Genomic DNA, 10,328 nt, shown 5'->3' with positions numbered 1-10,328 from the left:
GTGCCGCCAACGCCCCTGCCCTCCCGACTACACCGCACGCACCTCCTGGGAGCAACCTGACCCGGACACCGGCGTGGGGCAAACGGGGGGCAGCAGAGGCGGCCCCCAGGCCAGGCGCGGGAGAGAACGGGGAGACGGGAGCAAGTCGACGGGCTCCCGCAGAGTAGCCCCCATCCACACGCCGCCAACGCCGCCCCTAACCTCACCGCGCAGCCTCCCGCGAGCCCACTGACTGACCTGCAGAGGTGCGTCCGGGGAACCTGAGGCGGCAAAGGGTCGCCCCAGGATAATCCATGGCGGCGATGGGAGCAGAACGATGGGCTCCCACGTGGCAGCCCCGCTCCACTGCCGCTGCCCTCTGCCCGCTGCCCGCTGCCCGCTGCCGCTGCCGCTGCCCGCTGCCCGCCTTCGCCGCGGTCGCCGCCACCGCCAACGCCACTGGAGATCACCGGGCCGCCACAGAGTGGACTGACGCGGAGAACTCTGTCCGCAAACCTGGGGCAGCCGAGGGGATCCCACAGGCCAGGCCGCGAGGGAGATGGGAGCCGATGGACGGGCTCCCACGGGCAGCTTCACCCCGGCCGCCATCACCGCCTCCCCTGGATCGCAGGGCGCCCGCTCCCTAGGAGCCAACTAAGGGAGCCGAGCGTCCTGCGGACATGGGGGCAGCAGCCGCTGCCCACAGGACAGGCCGCGGGACAGACGGGAGCAAGTGGATCCGCTCCCACAGGCAGCCCCGCTACCCTCGCATTCGCCGCCACCACGTCCGCCTCCGGTGCCGCCAACGCCCCTGCCCTCCCGACTACACCGCACGCACCTCCTGGGAGCAACCTGACCCGGACACCGGCGTGGGGCAAACGGGGGGCAGCAGAGGCGGCCCCCAGGCCAGGCGCGGGAGAGAACGGGGAGACGGGAGCAAGTCGACGGGCTCCCGCAGAGTAGCCCCCATCCCACCCGCCGCCAACGCCGCCCCTAACCTCACCGCGCAGCCTCCCGCGAGCCCACTGACTGACCTGCAGAGGTGCGTCCGGGGAACCTGAGGCGGCAAAGGGCGCCCCAGGATAATCCATGGCGGCGATGGGAGCAGACCGATGGGCTCCCACGTGGCAGCCCCGCTCCACTGCCGCTGCCCTCTGCCCGCTGCCCGCTGCCCTGCCCGCTGCCCGCTGCCCGCTTCGCCGCGGTCGCCGCCACCGCCAACGCCACTGGAGATCACCGGGCCGCCACAGAGTGGACTGACGCGGAGAACTCTGTCCGCAAACCTGGGGCAGCCGAGGGATCCCACAGGCCAGGCCGCGAGGGAGATGGGAGCCGATGGACGGGCTCCCACGGGCAGCTTCACCCCGGCCGCCATCACCGCCTCCCCTGGATCGCAGGGCGCCCGCTCCCTAGGAGCCAACTAAGGGAGCCGAGCGTCCTGCGGACATGGGGGCAGCAGCCGCTGCCCACAGGACAGGCCGCGGGACAGACGGGAGCAAGTGGATCCGCTCCCACAGGCAGCCCCGCTACCCTCGCATCCGCCGCCACCACGTCCGCCTCCGGTGCCGCCAACGCCCCTGCCCTCCCGACTACACCGCACGCACCTCCTGGGAGCAACCTGACCCGGACACCGGCGTGGGGCAAACGGGGGGCAGCAGAGGCGGCCCCCAGGCCAGGCGCGGGAGAGAACGGGGAGACGGGAGCAAGTCGACGGGCTCCCGCAGAGTAGCCCCCATCCCACACGCCGCCAACGCCGCCCCTAACCTCACCGCGCAGCCTCCCGCGAGCCCACTGACTGACCTGCAGAGGTGCGTGCGGGGAACCTGAGGCGGCAAAGGGCGCCCCAGGATAATCCATGGCGGCGATGGGAGCAGACCGATGGGCTCCCACGTGGCAGCCCCGCTCCACTGCCGCTGCCCTCTGCCCGCTGCCCGCTGCCGCTGCCCGCTGCCCGCTGCCCGCTTCGCCGCGGTCGCCGCCACCGCCAACGCCACTGGAGATCACCGGGCCGCCACAGAGTGGACTGACGCGGAGAACTCTGTCCGCAAACCTGGGGCAGCCGAGGGATCCCACAGGCCAGGCCGCGAGGGAGATGGGAGCCGATGGACGGGCTCCCACGGGCAGCTTCACCCCGGCCGCCATCACCGCCTCCCCTGGATCGCAGGGCGCCCGCTCCCTAGGAGCCAACTAAGGGAGCCGAGCGTCCTGCGGACATGGGGGCAGCAGCCGCTGCCCACAGGACAGGCCGCGGGACAGACGGGAGCAAGTGGATCCGCTCCCACAGGCAGCCCCGCTACCCTCGCATCCGCCGCCACCACGTCCGCCTCCGGTGCCGCCAACGCCCCTGCCCTCCCGACTACACCGCACGCACCTCCTGGGAGCAACCTGACCCGGACAACCGGCGTGGGGCAAACGGGGGGCAGCAGAGGCGGCCCCCAGGCCAGGCGCGAGGAGAGAACGGGGAGACGGGAGCAAGTCGACGGGCTCCCGCAGAGTAGACCCCATCCCACCCGCCGCCAACGCCGCCCCTAACCTCACCGCGCAGCCTCCCGCGAGCCCACTGACTGACCTGCAGAGGTGCGTCCGGGGAACCTGAGGCGGCAAAGGGCGCCCCAGGATAATCCATGGCGGCGATGGGAGCAGACCGATGGGCTCCCACGTGGCAGCCCCGCTCCACTGCCGCTGCCCTCTGCCCGCTGCCCGCTGCACGCTGCCGCTGCCCGCTGCCCGCTGCACGCTTCGCCGCGGTCGCCGCCACCGCCAACGCCACTGGAGATCACCGGGCCGCCACAGAGTGGACTGACGCGGAGAACTCTGTCCGCAAACCTGGGGCAGCCGAGGGATCCCACAGGCCAGGCCGCGAGGGAGATGGGAGCCGATGGACGGGCTCCCACGGGCAGCTTCACCCCGGCCGCCATCACCGCCTCCCCTGGATCGCAGGGCGCCCGCTCCCTAGGAGCCAACTAAGGGAGCCGAGCGTCCTGCGGACATGGGGGCAGCAGCCGCTGCCCACAGGACAGGCCGCGGGACAGACGGGAGCAAGTGGATCCGCTCCCACAAGCAGCCCCGCTACCCTCGCATTCCGCCGCCACCACGTCCGCCTCCGCTGCCGCCAACGCCCCTGCCCTCCCGACTACACCGCACGCACCTCCTGGGAGCAACCTGACCCGGACACCGGCGTGGGGCAAACGGGGGGCAGCAGAGGCGGCCCCAGGCCAGGCGCGGGAGAGAACGGGGAGACGGGAGCAAGTCGACGGGCTCCCGCAGAGTAGCCCCCATCCCACCGCCGCCAACGCCGCCCCTAACCTCACCGCGCAGCCTCCCGCGAGCCCACTCACTGACCTGCAGAGGTGCGTGCCGGGGAACCTGAGGCGGCAAAGGGCGCCCCAGGATAATCCATGGCGGCGATGGGACAGACCGATGGGCTCCCACGTGGCAGCCCCGCCTCCACTGCCGCTGCCCTCTGCCCGCTGCCCGCTGCCCGCTGCCCGCTTCGCCGCGGTCGCCGCCACCGCCAACGCCACTGGAGATCACCGGGCCGCCACAGAGTGGACTGACGCGGAGAACTCTGTCCGCAAACCTGGGGCAGCCGAGGGATCCCACAGGCCAGGCCGCGAGGGAGATGGGAGCCGATGGACGGGCTCCCACGGGCAGCTTCACCCCGGCCGCCATCACCGCCTCCCCTGGATCGCAGGGCGCCCGCTCCCTAGGAGCCAACTAAGGGAGCCGAGCGTCCTGCGGACATGGGGGCAGCAGCCGCTGCACACAGGACAGGCCGCGGGACAGACGGGAGCAAGTGGATCCGCTCCCACAGGCAGCCCCGCTACCCTCGCATCCGCCGCCACCACGTCCGCCTCCGGTGCCGCCAACGCCCCTGCCCTCCCGACTACACCGCACGCACCTCCTGGGAGCAACCTGACCCGGACACCGGCGTGGGGCAAACGGGGGGCAGCAGAGGCGGCCCCCAGGCCAGGCGCGGGAGAGAACGGGGAGACGGGAGCAAGTCGACGGGCTCCCGCAGAGTAGCCCCCATCCCATCCCGCCGCCAACGCCGCCCCTAACCTCACCGCGCAGCCTCCCGCGAGCCCACTGACTGACCTGCAGAGGTGCGTCCGGGGAACCTGAGGCGGCAAAGGGCGCCCCAGGATAATCCATGGCGGCGATGGGAGCAGACCGATGGGCTCCCACGTGGCAGCCCCATTCCACTGCCGCTGCCCTCTGCCCGCTGCCCGCTGCCCGCTGCCGCTGCCCGCTGCCCGCTGCCCGCTGCCCGCTTCGCCGCGGTCGCCGCCACCGCCAACGCCACTGGAGATCACCGGGCCGCCACAGAGTGGACTGACGCGGAGAACTCTGTCCGCAAACTTGGGGCAGCCGAGGGATCCCACAGGCCAGGCCGCGAGGGAGATGGGAGCCGATGGACGGGCTCCCACGGGCAAGCTTCACCCCGGCCGCCATCACCGCCTCCCCTGGGTCGCAGGGCGCCCGCTCCCTAGGAGCCAACTAAGGGAGCCGAGCGTCCTGCGGACATGGGGGCAGCAGCCGCTGCCCACAGGACAGGCCGCGGGACAGACGGGAGCAAGTGGATCCGCTCCCACAGGCAGCCCCGCTACCCTCGCATCCGCCGCCACCACGTCCGCCTCCGGTGCCGCCAACGCCCCTGCCCTCCCGACTACACCGCACGCACCTCCTGGGAGCAACCTGACCCGGACAACGGCGTGGGGCAAACGGGGGGCAGCAGAGGCGGCCCCCAGGCCAGGCGCGGGAGAGAACGGGGAGACGGGAGCAAGACGACGGGCTCCCGCAGAGTAGACCCCATCCCACCCGCCGCCAACGCCGCCCCTAACCTCACCGCGCAGCCTCCCGCGAGCCCACTGACTGACCTGCAGAGGTGCGTCCGGGGAACCTGAGGCGGCAAAGGGCGCCCCAGGATAATCCATGGCGGCGATGGGAGCAGACCGATGGGCTCCCACGTGGCAGCCCCGCTCCACTGCCGCTGCCCTCTGCCCGCTGCCGCTGCCGCTGCCCGCTGCCCGCTGCCCGCTTCGCCGCGGTCGCCGCCACCGCCAACGCCACTGGAGATCACCGGGCCGCCACAGAGTGGACTGACGCGGAGAACTCTGTCCGCAAACCTGGGGCAGTCGAGGGATCCCACAGGCCAGGCCGCGAGGGAGATGGGAGCCGATGGACGGGCTCCCACGGGCAGCTTCACCCCGGCCGCCATCACCGCCTCCCCTGGATCGCAGGGCGCCCGCTCCCTAGGAGCCAACTAAGGGAGCCGAGCGTCCTGCGGACATGGGGGCAGCAGCCGCTGCCCACAGGACAGGCCGCGGGACAGACGGGAGCAAGTGGATCCGCTCCCACAGGCAGCCCCGGTACCCTCGCATCCGCCGCCACCACGTCCGCCTCCGGTGCCGCCAACGCCCCTGCCCTCCCGACTACACCGCACGCACCTCCTGGGAGCAACGTGACCCGGAAACAGGCGTGGGGCAAACGGGGGGCAGCAGAGGCGGCCCCCAGGCCAGGCGCGGGAGAGAACGGGGAGACGGGAGCAAGTCGACGGGCTCCCGCAGAGTAGCCCCCATCCCACCCGCCGCCAACGCCGCCACTAACCTCACCGCGCAGCCTCCCGCGAGCCCACTGACTGACCTGCAGAGGTGCGTCCGGGGAAACTGAGGCGGCAAAGGGCGCCCCAGGATAATCCATGGCGGCGATGGGAGCAGACCGATGGGCTCCCACGTGGCAGCCCCGCTCCACTGCCGCTGCCCTCTGCCCGCTGCCCGCTGCCCGCTGCCCGCTGCCCGCTGCCCGCTGCCCGCTGCCCGCTTCGCCGCGGTCGCCGCCACCGCCAACGCCACTGGAGATCACCGGGCCGCCACAGAGTGGACTGACGCGGAGAACTCTGTCCGCAAACCTGGGGCAGCCGAGGGATCCCACAGGCCAGGCCGCGAGGGAGATGGGAGCCGATGGACGGGCTCCCACGGGCAGCTTCACCCCGGCCGCCATCACCGCCTCCCCTGGATCGCAGGGCGCCCGCTCCCTAGGAGCCAACTAAGGGAGCCGAGCGTCCTGCGGACATGGGGGCAGCAGCCGCTGCCCACAGGACAGGCCGCGGGACAGACGGGAGCAAGTGGATCCGCTCCCACAGGCAGCCCCGCTACCCTCGCATCCGCCGCCACCACGTCCGCCTCCGCTGCCGCCAACGCCCCTGCCCTCCCGACTACACCGCACGCACCTCCTGGGAGCAACCTGACCCGGACACCGGCGTGGGGCAAACGGGGGGCAGCAGAGGCGGCCCCCAGGCCAGGCGCGGGAGAGAACGGGGAGACGGGAGCAAGTCGACGGGCTCCCGCAGAGTAGCCCCCATCCCACCCGCCGCCAACGCCGCCCCTAACCTCACCGCGCAGCCTCCCGCGAGCCCACTCACTGACCTGCAGAGGTGCGTCCGGGAACCTGAGGCGGCAAAGGGCGCCCCAGGATAATCCATGGCGGCGATGGGAGCAGACCGATGGGCTCCCACGTGGCAGCCCCGCTCCACTGCCGCTGCCCTCTGCCCGCTGCCCGCTGCCCGCTGCCCGCTTCGCCGCGGTCGCCGCCACCGCCAACGCCACTGGAGATCACCGGGCCGCCACAGAGTGGACTGACGCATAGAACTCTGTCCGCAAACTTGGGGCAGCCGAGGGATCCCACAGGCCAGGCCGCGAGGGAGATGGGAGCCGATGGACGGGCTCCCACGGGCAGCTTCACCCCGGCCGCCATCACCGCCTCCCCTGGATCGCAGGGCGCCCGCTCCCTAGGAGCCAACTAAGGGAGCCGAGCGTCCTGCGGACATGGGGGCAGCAGCCGCTGCACACAGGACAGGCCGCGGGACAGACGGGAGCAAGTGGATCCGCTCCCACAGGCAGCCCCGCTACCCTCGCATCCGCCGCCACCACGTCCGCCTCCGTTGCCGCCAACGCCCCTGCCCTCCCGACTACACCGCACGCACCTCCTGGGAGCAACCTGACCCGGACACCGGCGTGGGGCAAACGGGGGGCAGCAGAGGCGGCCCCCAGGCCAGGCGCGGGAGAGAACGGGGAGACGGGAGCAAGTCGACGGGCTCCCGCAGAGTAGCCCCCATCCCACCCGCCGCCAACGCCGCCACTAACCTCACCGCGCAGCCTCCCGCGAGCCCACTGACTGACCTGCAGAGGTGCGTCCGGGGAACCTGAGGCGGCAAAGGGCGCCCCAGGATAATCCATGGCGGCGATGGGAGCAGACCGATGGGCTCCCACGTGGCAGCCCCGCTCCACTGCCGCTGCCCTCTGCCCGCTGCCCGCTGCCCGCTTCGCCGCGGTCGCCGCCACCGCCAACGCCACTGGAGATCACAGGGCCGCCACAGAGTGCACTGACGCGGAGAACTCTGTCCGCAAACCTGGGGCAGCCGAGGGATCCCACAGGCCAGGCCGCGAGGGAGATGGGAGCCGATGGACGGGCTCCCACGGGCAGCTTCACCCCGGCCGCCATCACCGCCTCCCCTGGATCGCAGGGCGCCCGCTCCCTAGGAGCCAACTAAGGGAGCCGAGCGTCCTGCGGACATGGGGGCAGCAGCCGCTGCACTCAGGACAGGCCGCGGGACAGACGGGAGCAAGTGGATCCGCTCCCACAGGCAGCCCCGCTACCCTCGCATCCGCCGCCACAACGTCCGCCTCCGGTGCCGCCAACGCCCCTGCCCTCCCGACTACACCGCACGCACCTCCTGGGAGCAACCTGACACGGAAACCGGCGTGGGGCAAACGGGGGGCAGCAGAGGCGGCCCCCAGGCCAGGCGCGGGAGAGAACGGGGAGACGGGAGCAAGTCGACGGGCTCCCGCAGAGTAGCCCCCATCCCACCCGCCGCCAACGCCGCCCCTAACCTCACCGCGCAGCCTCCCGCGAGCCCACTGACTGACCTGCAGAGGTGCGTCCGGGAACCTGAGGCGGCAAAGGGCGCCACAGGATAATCCATGGAGGCGATGGGAGCAGACCGATGGGCTCCCACGTGGCAGCACCGCTCCACTGCCGCTGCCCTCTGCCCGCTGCCCGCTGCCCGCTGCACGCTGCCCGCTGCCGCTGCCCGCTGCCCGCGGCCCGCTGCCCGCTTCGCCGCGGTCGCCGCCACCGCCAACGCCACTGGAGATCACCGGGCCGCCACAGAGTGGACTGACGCGGAGAACTCTGTCCGCAAACCTGGGGCAGCCGAGGGATCCCACAGGCCAGGCCGCGAGGGAGATGGGAGCCGATGGACGGGCTCCCACGGGCAGCTTCACCCCGGCCGCCATCACCGCCTCCCCTGGATCGCAGGGCGCCCGCTCCCTAGGAGCCAACTAAGGGAGCCGAGCGTCCTGCGGACATGGGGGCAGCAGCCGCTGCCCACAGGACAGGCCGCGGGACAGACGGGAGCAAGTGGATCCGCTCCCACAGGCAGCCCCGGCTACCCTCGCATCCGCCGCCACCACGTCCGCCTCCGTTGCCGCCAACGCCCCTGCCCTCCCGACTACACCGCACGCACCTCCTGGGAGCAACGTGACCCGGAAACCGGCGTGGGGCAAACGGGGGGCAGCAGAGGCGGCACCCAGGCCAGGCGCGGGAGAGAACGGGGAGACGGGAGCAAGTCGACGGGCTCCCGCAGAGTAGCCCCCATCCCACCCGCCGCCAACGCCGCCACTAACCTCACCGCGCAGCGTCCCGCGAGCCCACTGACTGACCTGCAGAGGTGCGTCCGGGGAACCTGAGGCGGCAAAGGGCGCCCCAGGATAATCCATGGCGGCGATGGGAGCAGACCGATGGGCTCCCACGTGGCAGCCCCGCTCCACTGCCGCTGCCCTCTGCCCGCTGCACGCTGCCCGCTGCCCGCTGCCCGCTTCGCCGCGGTCGCCGCCACCGCCAACGCCACTGGAGATCACCGGGCCGCCACAGAGTGGACTGACGCGGAGAACTCTGTCCGCAAACCTGGGGCAGCCGAGGGATCCCACAGGCCAGGCCGCGAGGGAGATGGGAGCCGATGGACGGGCTCCCACGGGCAGCTTCACCCCGGCCGCCATCACCGCCTCCCCTGGATCGCAGGGCGCCCGCTCCCTAGGAGCCAACTAAGGGAGCCGAGCGTCCTGCGGACATGGGGGCAGCAGCCGCTGCCCACAGGACAGGCCGCGGGACAGACGGGAGCAAGTGGATCCGCTCCACAGGCAGCCCCGCTACCCTCGCATCCGCCGCCACCACGTCCGCCTCCGGTGCCGCCAACACCCCTGCCCTCCCGACTACACCGCACGCACCTCCTGGGAGCAAACTGACCCGGACACCGGCGTGGGGCAAACGGGGGGCAGCAGAGGCGGCCCCAGGCCAGGCGCGGGAGAGAACGGGGAGACGGGAGCAAGTCGACGGGCTCCCGCAGAGTAGCCCCCATCCCACACGGCGCCAACGCCGCCCCTAACCTCACCGCGCAGCCTCCCGCGAGCCCACTGACTGACCTGCAGAGGTGCGTCCGGGGAACCTGAGGCGGCAAAGGGCGCCCCAGGATAATTCATGGCGGCGATGGGAGCAGACCGATGGGCTCCCACGTGGCAGCCCCGCTCCACTGCCGCTGCCCTCTGCCCGCTGCCCGCTGCCCGCTGCCCGCTGCACGCTTCGCCGCGGTCGCCGCCACCGCCAACGCCACTGGAGATCACCGGGCCGCCACAGAGTGGACTGACGCGGAGAACTCTGTCCGCAAACCTGGGGCAGCCGAGGGATCCCACAGGCCAGGCCGCGAGGGAGATGGGAGCCGATGGACGGGCTCCCACGGGCAGCTTCACCCCGGCCGCCATCACCGCCTCCCCTGGATCGCAGGGCGCCCGCTCCCTAGGAGCCAACTAAGAGAGCCGAGCGTCCTGCGGACATGGGGGCAGCAGCCGCTGCCCACAGGACAGGCCGCGGGACAGACGGGAGCAAGTGGATCCGCTCCCACAGGCAGCCCCGCTACCCATCGCATCCGCCGCCACCACGTCCGCCTCCGGTGCCGCCAACGCCCCTGCCCTCCCGACTACACCGCACGCACCTCCTGGGAGCAACCTGACCCGGACACCGGCGTGGGGCAAACGGGGGGCAGCAGAGGCGGCCCCAAAGGCCAGGCGCGGGAGAGAACGTGGAGACGGGAGCAAGTCGACGGGCTCCCGCAGAGTAGCCCCTCTCCCATCCCGCCGCCAACGCCGCCCCTAACCTCACCGCGCAGCCGTCCCGCGAGCCCACTGACTGACCTGCAGAGGTGCGTCCGGGGAACCTGAGGCGGCAAAGGGCGCCCCAGGATAATCCATGGCGGCGATGGGAGCAGACCGATGGGCTCCCACGTGGCAGCCCCG

The sequence above is a fragment of the Camelus ferus genome, chromosome 29 (genome assembly GCF_009834535.1).
Source record: "Camelus ferus isolate YT-003-E chromosome 29, BCGSAC_Cfer_1.0, whole genome shotgun sequence".
Lineage (NCBI taxonomy): Eukaryota > Metazoa > Chordata > Mammalia > Artiodactyla > Camelidae > Camelus > Camelus ferus.
Note: the sequence above shows the minus strand (reverse complement) of the source record.